Raw genomic sequence first — 10593 nt, 5'->3', positions numbered from 1 at the left:
AGGAAACACCTTTTATAAAATTTGTATAAAAAAAAATCTATGTATAACAAAAAAATCTATATGTCAGACTCTTCCAACTTTCACTGTTCTTACTTGTATGTTAGTACCTGCTTCAGCTCAATGCTGTTTTAAGCACAAAAAGTTAATGTAGACCCAGCTTATATGAGCATCTGCCTGTGCTTGATGTGTGTGTCCTGGCAAAGGGTGACTGTAGTCCAAGGGTCCTTGGATATTTCCTCTTGTCCCTAGTTGTCTTCTGTATTCCACTAGAACACGGCATTGACAGGAGTTTGCAGCTGTGTTGCTGCACACCTACATTCATGGTACGTTGCATAGGACAGCTTAAAACTCTCAGTAATGTTTCATCCTGAAAACTTCTTACAAAGTACCAACTCCTAGAAATACATGTGAGAAGTTAAGCACCAGACCATTACCCCCCAGCACACTCTCCAAAAATGAAGAGCAGAGGAGGAGGAAGGGAGGACTCAGCACAGGGCCCATGGGTACATCCACAGATGGCACGTGCATGAGCAGAGATCTCCTGTACACTTGCAAATATTCAAACACCACCCATAGCCCCTTGGATTTGCTCATGTCACCCTCCCAACAGACCATCTGCTTTCATTACTGGAAGGTCTCTTAGACAGGACAATTTCTTCCCAACAAAGGCACCTCCTGCTCCCACACCTACTCCTGCTTGCTGCCTCCTCTATCCCTTCCTCTTTCCACCGCCTCAGGACCTAATCCCCTGCCACCATGTCCTTCTCTGTGCCAAGAGCCAGCCATGGCCTTTCAGATGCTGACTGGGCAGTGGCAGGCAGGGGTGCAGGAAGGAGGGAGCAGCAGCTGTGCTGCCACTAGCTCACAAAGATGAGCCATGCTCCTGCCAAAGCTTTCCCTGCAGCTTTGCATGCCTCAGGGCAGATGTGCACTAAGGTCAAAGTTAGCCTTGCATGGAAAACTCTTTCAGGCAGCTGTTTAAAAAGCAATCCACCTACCTTGGCCTCATTTTGCCATCTATTTGCACCTTCACTATTGCCAGTGGGACTCCTAAAATTGTTCAACAAAAGCTGTCTCTGGATGGAGCAATGTTCATCTCCACAGGATGGGCATGGCAACAGATCCAAGTTTTGGGGCTGGCTTCAAGCGAGTATGTGTCCTGATGTCTTTGAGAGTGAGGGTAAGACAGGCTAAAAGCAGTCTGAAATACAGGCTTCTTGCTCAGCAGATAGGGACACTGAAGAAGAATTTAGAAGCAGATTATCTGTGTTTGTACTAGCAACTCTGTATAGTCCAGCAGTGGAAGATCTAATTGAGGCTGTATCTCCTCATCCTTTAAAATGAAATGTTCACTCCCTCGTGGATATCAATGATAAAAAACCAATTGGAGAAAAGGTTGAAATACATGGCAGGATCAATTTTATTTGTAATGGTTTTTAACATTTCATCTATACACTTAGCTGGCTGAAGCATATGGAAACAAAAATAATGTTAGCAACTGTGTCATGGAATGACACTTTGCTTTTGATTAAAAAATAAAGGGAAAACAACCATCACTGGTTTATGGTCATCATAATTCATTTCACTTACATTTTTTCAATACAAGTTGTACTAAAATATTTAACAGGTAAAAAAAATGCCTATACTATTCTAAAGAGAACTTCAGAGCACCTGGACAAGGGCTGAAGAATGTGTTTTTATTCTTTGTTAATTGACTTGTATTATTATATGAGTCTTACAGATTACACATACATATATACAGTCACGCATGCAATTATGTCTTTATCTAAACATCACTTCCATATAGTAAAAATGTACTAGAAATACTGATCTCAAACCTTATTACACACTGCTCTGTTTCTTGTTTTATTGATATTAACAGTATTTGCCCCCACATGAAGTCCATTTTGTTGATATTATTACCTCATAGTGAAAACTGAAATCACAGACCAAGATACAAATTTGGGTTCAGACATTAGTCCTAAATTGCCCCACTGCAGAGCAGTTTAGAATTCATGCTTAAAGAACCAGAAAGATAAAATCTTAATTAACATATTTTTTGATTTTAAAATATGGAATATATTCACCAATTTGGAAGGAAGGGAACATAATATTTTATACAATATCAAATAATTTTATTTCTTAAATATCAAACATCAATAATATTATTGATAAAAATAAATGAATTAATAAAACAAATGAAAGTAAAAGTCTGACTTGTATCATGTCTATGGGCCTTGGTTTTATTTTTAAACTCTAAACCTTGGGTAAGGATCAAGACATTTCTACTGAGGTTTTTACCCAGTGGATGTTTATTTTTCTCCAATGTAATTTGATCCTGGTTTTGGCATTACTACATTAAAAGTTAAATTTATGTCAGCACCAACAGATCAACAATCAGATGTTGCTATTAACTTTGACATCAAAATCATTAAGAAATTGCCATCATGTAAATTAATTATCAGAAATGTATTGGCATGAATGCATAATGATATTACTCATGCAAATAATTAAAGAAAATGCACAGTGCAAAACACATTAGAATAATGGCACAAAATGTCATTATTCTGGCTTCTTGACAACTAGACACTATTAGTTTTCAGCACAGTGAACTTTAAAGAGACTGGGAAGTCCAGTGCAGGGCTCAAGCTGCTCTTATTTGTACCTTTATTTATATAAGCCTGTAGCAGTGAAAACTAACATGGTTAAACTTTGGGAGAGATTAAAAACAACAACACAAAACCAAAAACAAACAACCAAAAAAACCCCACAACCACAAAAACCCCACAAAAAAACAACAACAAAAAAAACCACCATGAAGCAGCAGAATGACCTATAGTGCTGTTGTCCATAGATATATGTTCTGTTGTTGTTGCCAAATTCAGGTCTTAAAGGACCTCAGGCACAGAAAGGTTGCTATTGGTAAAATGCTAGGATTTTTCTGAGCACAGAAGAATAATAATTAACCTAAAAATATTTAGGTTACCTCCTTCCACCCCCTACCCAAAAGGTAATTGTTACTGATCAGTGCTCAGGGAGAGAGAGAGTTGTGATTACAGTACATGTGTGTGTTGCCCTATTTTAATGTGTAATGGACTGAGTTAGCTTTTTCATCAAAAGCTAAAGACTGTCCACTCTAATAGAATAAACATTACTAACAGCTCAGTGGTGCATGCCAGCTTATTCACCAGTTGGACACATTTCTTTTAAAGGTCTCTCTCGTTTCCCTTCCAAATCAATGGAAGAGATCTATCTCAGTCATAGCTGTGTGCTTGATCCAGAAATTACGTTATAGAAATAATGAAAAAAGGCAGTAATTTTGGGATTCATGACTTCTAGCTCCCATCTTCACCAGACTAAGGACACTCCACCACCACTCCAGACCAGAAGTTCATGTTCTAAAAACAACATTCAATGTTTTAAACAGTTAAAGCATGCAGGTAAACAGCCTTATTTATCTTCCCATTAAAGACCACTCTTAATGACACTTGGAAGAAAAGGAGTATTTCTAGGATAAAGTCAAGAGCTAGAAAACAGGACATCTGTGAGTTCCTCTTGGACCTATCCTTATTCTTCCACTTCTTCTACACAATTTCAGGCACATCACTTGCCTTAATTTTTTCCCTGTTGCCAAACTAAGAACAGCAAAGAGATGCGGCAAAGGATACACAATTTAAAAGGCAAAACCCACTCCATAATTAAAACTAATCAAGCATGCACCAACATCCTTGAAATTTATCAGAAAATACATAAAAGATTGTTTGTGACCTAATGTCCAAATTCTGCAGCTGTGGCTTGCCAGGAGAGGCTTCTGCATGTCTGAGGAGTCACTTCTAAATCTCTGTTTGGACCCTCCTTGTCACTGCACTCTCTAGTCTTAACATAATGAATTTCAACAAAGGGATACAACAGGCAGGGCATCTATGCATCTCCAGTGTAAAAGGTTTGGTTGCTCTCTAGATCTCTTGGCAATTCAGTGATCATTTTCTTGGATTTGCTTCTGTGGATGGGGAAAGAGCCACAGAGCAAACTGTTTTGGGGCAGTCAAGGTGTCTGGGAACAATTTGGATATTAATTCAGGTCAAGGCAATGGCAAGTATAATTAAAAAAAAACAAAAACAAAACTTCAAAGCTATTTCTGGTTCTCATTAAACTTTGTAAGTTGCCTCAGGGATAGCTAACTTTCTGTGTATGCTTTGACTTTTTATGGTGAAAAACAAACATTTTACTTGAAATAGTTTGTTTAATGATGCCCTGAGCCTTTTACTTCCGTTTAACAATCCAAGCTTTGTTTTTAATCCATCAACAGACAGGTCAAACTTGTAACCATAATTTAAAGTTATGCTAATAAGATCTATGACATGTCTTGCAACGTTTTATTGATAAGATGTAATGTATTATAAGTATCATGAGCTTGCAGAGCTGCTGTCACTCAGGGATTTTGAGCATAAGCTATGACATCTCAGAAGCATTCTGCTGCAGTGAAAAAAAAAATGACTCTAAATAAATAGGCTGGCATAATTCTGCCGTCAAATGGACAGTCTATAAATTCACAAAGAAGATTTACTGTGTAATTCAAGCCTGAATCTACACAGGACTTACACTTTGTAACTGAGAAGGGACACATCACGTGGTAGGGTGTTTATAGTGTGGGCAATATTGTAATGCAGAGGTTGTTTTGCAGACACATCTTTTCCTTTTCTAATTACACTGATTGCCACCTCCCATTTACAATCACATACCCACGCTGAATTTAACTGCAGTAATTGCTACATGACAAATTTATATAAGGAAAATATTGAGTGTCTATTTATTGCGTGATAATGTAATTTAGCAGCTGAGGAAAAAAAAAGATGGAAGAAACTGCATCATGTGACTTCATTTATTCTCCATGCAACATGGCAAAACAGCCTCTGACCTATGACCTGTAAGGTACAGTAAGGTGGAAGGTGTAAGACCTGTAAGGTATAGTATCTGCATCTGGATTAGAAAGAGCATCTGTAAATGTACTAGCTGACTTCTGGTTTGTGGCCACATATACTTGTGTGAGTTTACCATGTTCTGGAGATGATATTTTTTACTCCCCTGCTGTTTGTTGATGGCATAAAACTAGATTACTGGGAAAGGGTAGACAGTACTTCATTTAAGGAGCAAAAAACCCCTGAAATAATGATCCTTGTGACATCACCTGAAATTGTAATTCACTGAAGGAGTTGCCTTTTTTCCATCCAAAAATTTAGCAACACAACACAACCTACTAAGAATTACTGCTTTGTTTTCTACTTTAAAAAATATTGTTAAAATTACAAAAAATATGGGATACCCTTTTTCAGTTAATTCTAGTTGGACAAGGATTAGAACACCTTGCAATTTAGGGCCAACTGGGAAAGCATGTCTCCCTCTGAAGAATAAATCCATGTCTAAGTTATGGCACCAGCATATGTTGTTGTTATATGATCAGCAGAAGTCCTGGATCAAGTCACCCACCCCTAGAGCTGTCCCTGACTTTGAGAGGTCAAGATCATGTTACCTGTCATCTTCTATATGAGTAGAGGAAATGTGTTCTCTCTGGCTACTTTCATCTCTGCCCGCAGAGCTGCTGCGTGCCAAGTAAGGGTGTGTTAAGGATGTGATCTGCCAACCAAAGATACAGCAAAATCAAATTTTACACCCTGCAAGCTGAACTGGAGTTGCAACTCATTGGTACTGTCTAAAACCAGAACAGTATTGCACAGGCCAGTGGTTAGGCAGGCGGAAGAAAAAATGCATCGTGTGTCTGTTCTTCAGAAATATTTTCTGTATTTTTAGCTTCTTTAACTAGAAGATTCCTGATGTGGGTCACTTTGGAGAGCAATACTGCACTTGTTTTTCCAAGAGGCAATGTTATAAGTTATCATTTGCTACTGACTTTAAAGGAGGGATTATGACAAGTGCTTGGAGTGGCATTTTAAGAACTGCAACTCCCCAGCCCTGCTGCCTGCTCATCTCTGCATCTTAAGTCTTTGGGCAAACAACTTTAACCCCTCTACATCTCAGACTTCGAATCAGTGAAGGAGTGACTCCCACATGACTGCCGAGTTTAAATATGTATTTTTAAAGAGCTTTGAGATTCACAGGCACACCTTACTCTAAAATGGCAGATACTGTCTAGCCAGATTCACAGGCTGTGAAGTATCAAGGAAAAGAGAAAATGCTGAAGAGCCAGGAAAGCTAATATCTGTTGCCTGGCCATGGCGGGGACTCCTGCAATTACAGTTTTTTCTTTCAATTAACCTCTCCAGATACACAGAAGGTGTCACGCATCCTCACAGCTGTTCCTGTGCTCATGCTCTCCCAAAATGATCACTGATCTCAATGAGAGCCTGGCTGCCTCAGAGTGACCCAGACAGGCCCAGAGCAAAGGCCAGAGCCCTTATGATTCCTCCACAAGCTCCCACGATTTCCATTCTTTGTGGAATGGGGACAAAAGCAGTCAGTGTGCTGTTTGAAGTGACTTCTGGAGCCTGGAGCTCCGTAGGGCTCTCACTTCTTTACCATGAGCATTTTTTTCTAGCTAAAACTAGTCATTCTTCTCAGTTCATATTGCAGGAGTGCAACCCTATACCGTATTCAAGTAGCTTTTGAAGAAGCATGCTGGATGTGATCAGACTGGCTCTGCTGCAGAGCAGGCAGGACAGAGCCCTCCAGGCACTCACATCAACCCCTCATACTGTAGCACAGAAGCAGGTAACATACTCCCTAAAAAATGCTGGATTCATCCGTCTCACAGCTCCTCAACACGGAAGCCACAATGCTTGCCTTGTCCTTTGCCTCAGCCCTTCCTGGCATAATTTCAGCGAAGGAGAGACCAGCACCCACGTGAATGTGGTCATAGCCTGGTTGCCTGGCCAGGCTGCAGGGATGGGATGGTGTTGTCAGTTACGGGACCAGGCAGGAAGATTCCCAGGCAGAAAAGGTCTCCTCTTTTTAAACAGAAGGATCCTGATTTACACAACCAGAGACAAAAGCACAATCAACCCAGCTCTGACTAATTACAGTGGGAATGGTAAGGAGCTATCAGTGCAGCAGTCAAGAGAGCTTAGAACTAAATATAACCTGCAGGAAGGCAAGAGAAGATGAGTCTTTGAAAACACTTTTCTAAAACGAAGCAGGAATCCTCACCCCACTCCCCCAGCCTGTGCAATGAAATGAGAGTTCCTGCCTTCCCCTTCTGAATAAAAGTGCCGCTTGCCTCCCTGGGCTGAACAGCTGGGACCATCCTGCTGTCACCTCCCTGCTCTTTCTCACCACTTTAAAATTAGCATCGCTGTGATCAGGCGGCAGGAGAGGAAATGTTCACCCACCACTTGCCATGGTATTGAGAGCAAATCACTGACACACCACCCGCCTCCAGGCGCTGGGGAGTGTGCCCAGAGCCCAGGCCGGGGCTCGCAGCAGGCCAGGCTGGCAGGAGATGCACACCCACCCACCCGGCTCCCTGGGCTGGCTCCGGCTCCCCGGGAGAAGCAGCCGGCAAGGCAGAAGCGGCTCTACAGACATGAATAGCAGAGCCGACCTGAGCTGAGGAAGATGAGTCAATGAGATATTTTGGTCGCCTTTTTACGAAGGCAGCAAGACTCTCCAGAGAACGTCTTCTTAGTGCGCAGAGCTCCGTGATACTGATCTGTCGGTGCAGAGACCAGCACTGCAGGAAACCTGTAAAGTAAAACCACCCTGAAGGTGTAACCAGACAAGGTGTTGAGTGTAAGTCAGAGAAGGGCTTGTAAATTCAGAGCTCCAGGAACACCCTGGAGTAAATTTCACAGAGTCCTCAGTGACATGAAAAGTCCATTCAGCCTTTCCTGGCTCATCCTGATAAATGGTTTGTTTCTCTTTGAACAGCAAAATGAAATTGATTAAGCCAGCATCGATATTGTCCTACAAGGTACTGAAAAACTAAATTCATTTTGGATGAATCCCAAGAAAGAGCTACACTAGTGCACACATACACACACAAAATTTAAAATTGGTTCATCTGGGATGTATAAAACCTGAAAAACATTCATTAGAACTGGAAAAGCAAACACTGTTAATCAGCTCTAGGCTTCTTATTACTCAGTGGAAGAAACTTCAGTCAGATAATTTTTTAAACACACATAAATCCCCAATTTTTTCCTTGGAAGAATTAGCTGACTAACTTGCCATAAATATGAGGAGGTGGGGGAAAAAAGGTAAATGAAAGGGGTTGGGGGCTGGATTTTTTTTTCATTTGCATTCAACAAGAGGAAGATTTATGCATGAGATGCAAATTGCTATGCATTATTTACACATCTGAAGAAAAACAAATCTTGAATGTAAATGCTTAGAGGCCATATTTTTAAATATGAAAGTAGTAAAATTATTATAATGTTTGTAACACCCACACTGTTAAAAAGACATTAAATTGGGGAAAAAATAGCCCTTTTATTTAAATTATAGAGTCCAATCCAAATAGTAGGGCAGAAATCAAATACAAACATCTCTGTGTTTCCATTCTTGACAGACTTTTAGAGCAATTTGTTCACCTTGCAGTTGGTCCTATCCAGAATATCCCAGTGGGTTGGCAACTGCAGAGGGTAATAGCCAGTGAAATGGAAACAGAAGATATGTATATCCTCAGAAAATAAGGAAACATAAATACCTCTATAAAAACAAGCCCACTCCATAAGCAGTCCAGCTTATGGTGGGACATGTCTGACTTGCTGTTGACCACTCCTGAAACCAAGGTGAGTATCATTGACGCCTGCAGAGAAAGAGCAAATAAAACTAAAAGCCCAGGAAGAAAACAGTAAGATTGAGAAAATGAGGAGTTGAGAACAAGTGATGGCACCTAGAAGATCCAGCATTGCTTAGTTAATTCAGATCCACAGAACTGTGCATTTTCTGTTCTCTTTGGAAAATGTAAAAGATCTCTATTACACTAGCACTGCTCAATCTTTAATGTATCCACTTCTGGAGGGGAAAAGCTATTATTTCTGGTTTTATCAAGAGAAAATTAAGGTAATAAGACCTAGGTTATCAAACCCATTTACATGCTTGACTCCTCTCAGCTTCTAAAACCTTTGATTATTTATACCCCAGACTCATTAAAAAGGAAAGGGATTTAGGTGTCTTCCTGTCCTTGCCACTTTTGAAAAAGTGACTCTCAATGCTGCCAACCTGAGGGGTCAGAAGCCATGAGACTAGATTCCATAAACTGAAAAATAATAATGGAATTACCATTTTAGCTTGCTTTTTGACATTGTCAGAGCTGGGGGAGGTGGAGGGGTTTTTGTTTTCCTTCAGTTGCCCTATATGAAACGGACCTTAGAGTCACATTTCTCTCCTCACAGCATATATCTGCAATGGGAATGATAGAATGAGACCTGAGCACACCAAAACCACCATTCTCATGACATAGGTCAGTGAGTGTCCATGGCAATTACTGTCAGGCAGCTCTGCCTATGGCACTGCATTCCCACAGTACGAATTCAGTGGGAGTCCAGCTTGTGTCCAGCAGGAGAAGGAGCCTTGCAAGCATACATTCCACAGCCAGAATAAAAGCTTTCACATAGAATGCCAAAAATGTGGCAAAGTTCTTAGAGAGGGAGTGAGGAACATTTCCTACCCCTTCAATCAGGTCAGGGAATTTCTAGTCTGATTAAGAGTGATCAAAATGAAAAACCCAATCTTTAGTCATGACCACTCATTTTTCGAATGTCAGTTTGTAAACACATTAAAAAAACAAGTGAGGAGGCAACCACTTTTGCAGCCAAAGACTTGGAGCAGGCCTTTGTGGTTGTGGTTTTATGGCTATCCACACGGCTAATTCACATCAGGTTTTAGTTGATCTTTTAATATTTATGTCCAGATGCTACTGTAAGCTTCCAGATGTTTTTTGCACAGACATCAAAAACGTTTGCATAGCAATTACCAAATGAAAGTTTGAGGCATTTTCAAAGAGCTGAGAATGCCAAAAGAGTAAGTGGTTTTTGTTGCTGAAAGATTTCATTTTCTCCTTTCTTATTTTTTTTACCTTTTTTTCAACTTTTTTGTTTCTTTATAGGCCATCTCCTAGCCAACTAACCAAGAGTAAAACACAGACTATCTACTTTGAGTGTCCTATTTAGGTGTTGCCTAAGAAAATTTTACATTTCTGGTGCTGGACAATTCCTACCTTTAGTAGCAAATGCAAATGTGTAGATATCTTTGCAGGTCCACACATAACCATATATCCATATAAACTAATCATGCCTTCTGTCTCCATTGGCCATACAAGGCTGCAGGTACTCCTGAGGTTTAGGGCACAAATACTGCTCTGCCACAGAGAACAGACTGAAGGAGTAGGAGCTGTTGTATGCCTTCTGCCTTTGGGTTCAGCCCTGAAGCTGTGGTGCTCTTCCTGCATGGTGCCCAGCACAGTCCCTCAGGAAACTTTGTGGATAGTGCTGGGAAGGAGGTGGAGGTAAGCTCTCTGGCTGTCTCTGCTTCCACTGCACCACAGCTCTGGTTTGGAGAAAAGTGCCTGTTGCTCCAGAGCAGCTGCTTCCAAGCACGGATAAGCAACTAAAATGGAGGCCTCAGAGTACATTCCTG

This window comes from Chaetura pelagica, unplaced genomic scaffold, assembly GCF_000747805.2.
Source record: "Chaetura pelagica isolate M959 unplaced genomic scaffold, ChaPel_1.0 scaffold135, whole genome shotgun sequence".
Lineage (NCBI taxonomy): Eukaryota > Metazoa > Chordata > Aves > Apodiformes > Apodidae > Chaetura > Chaetura pelagica.
This window is presented reverse-complemented; position numbering follows the sequence as displayed.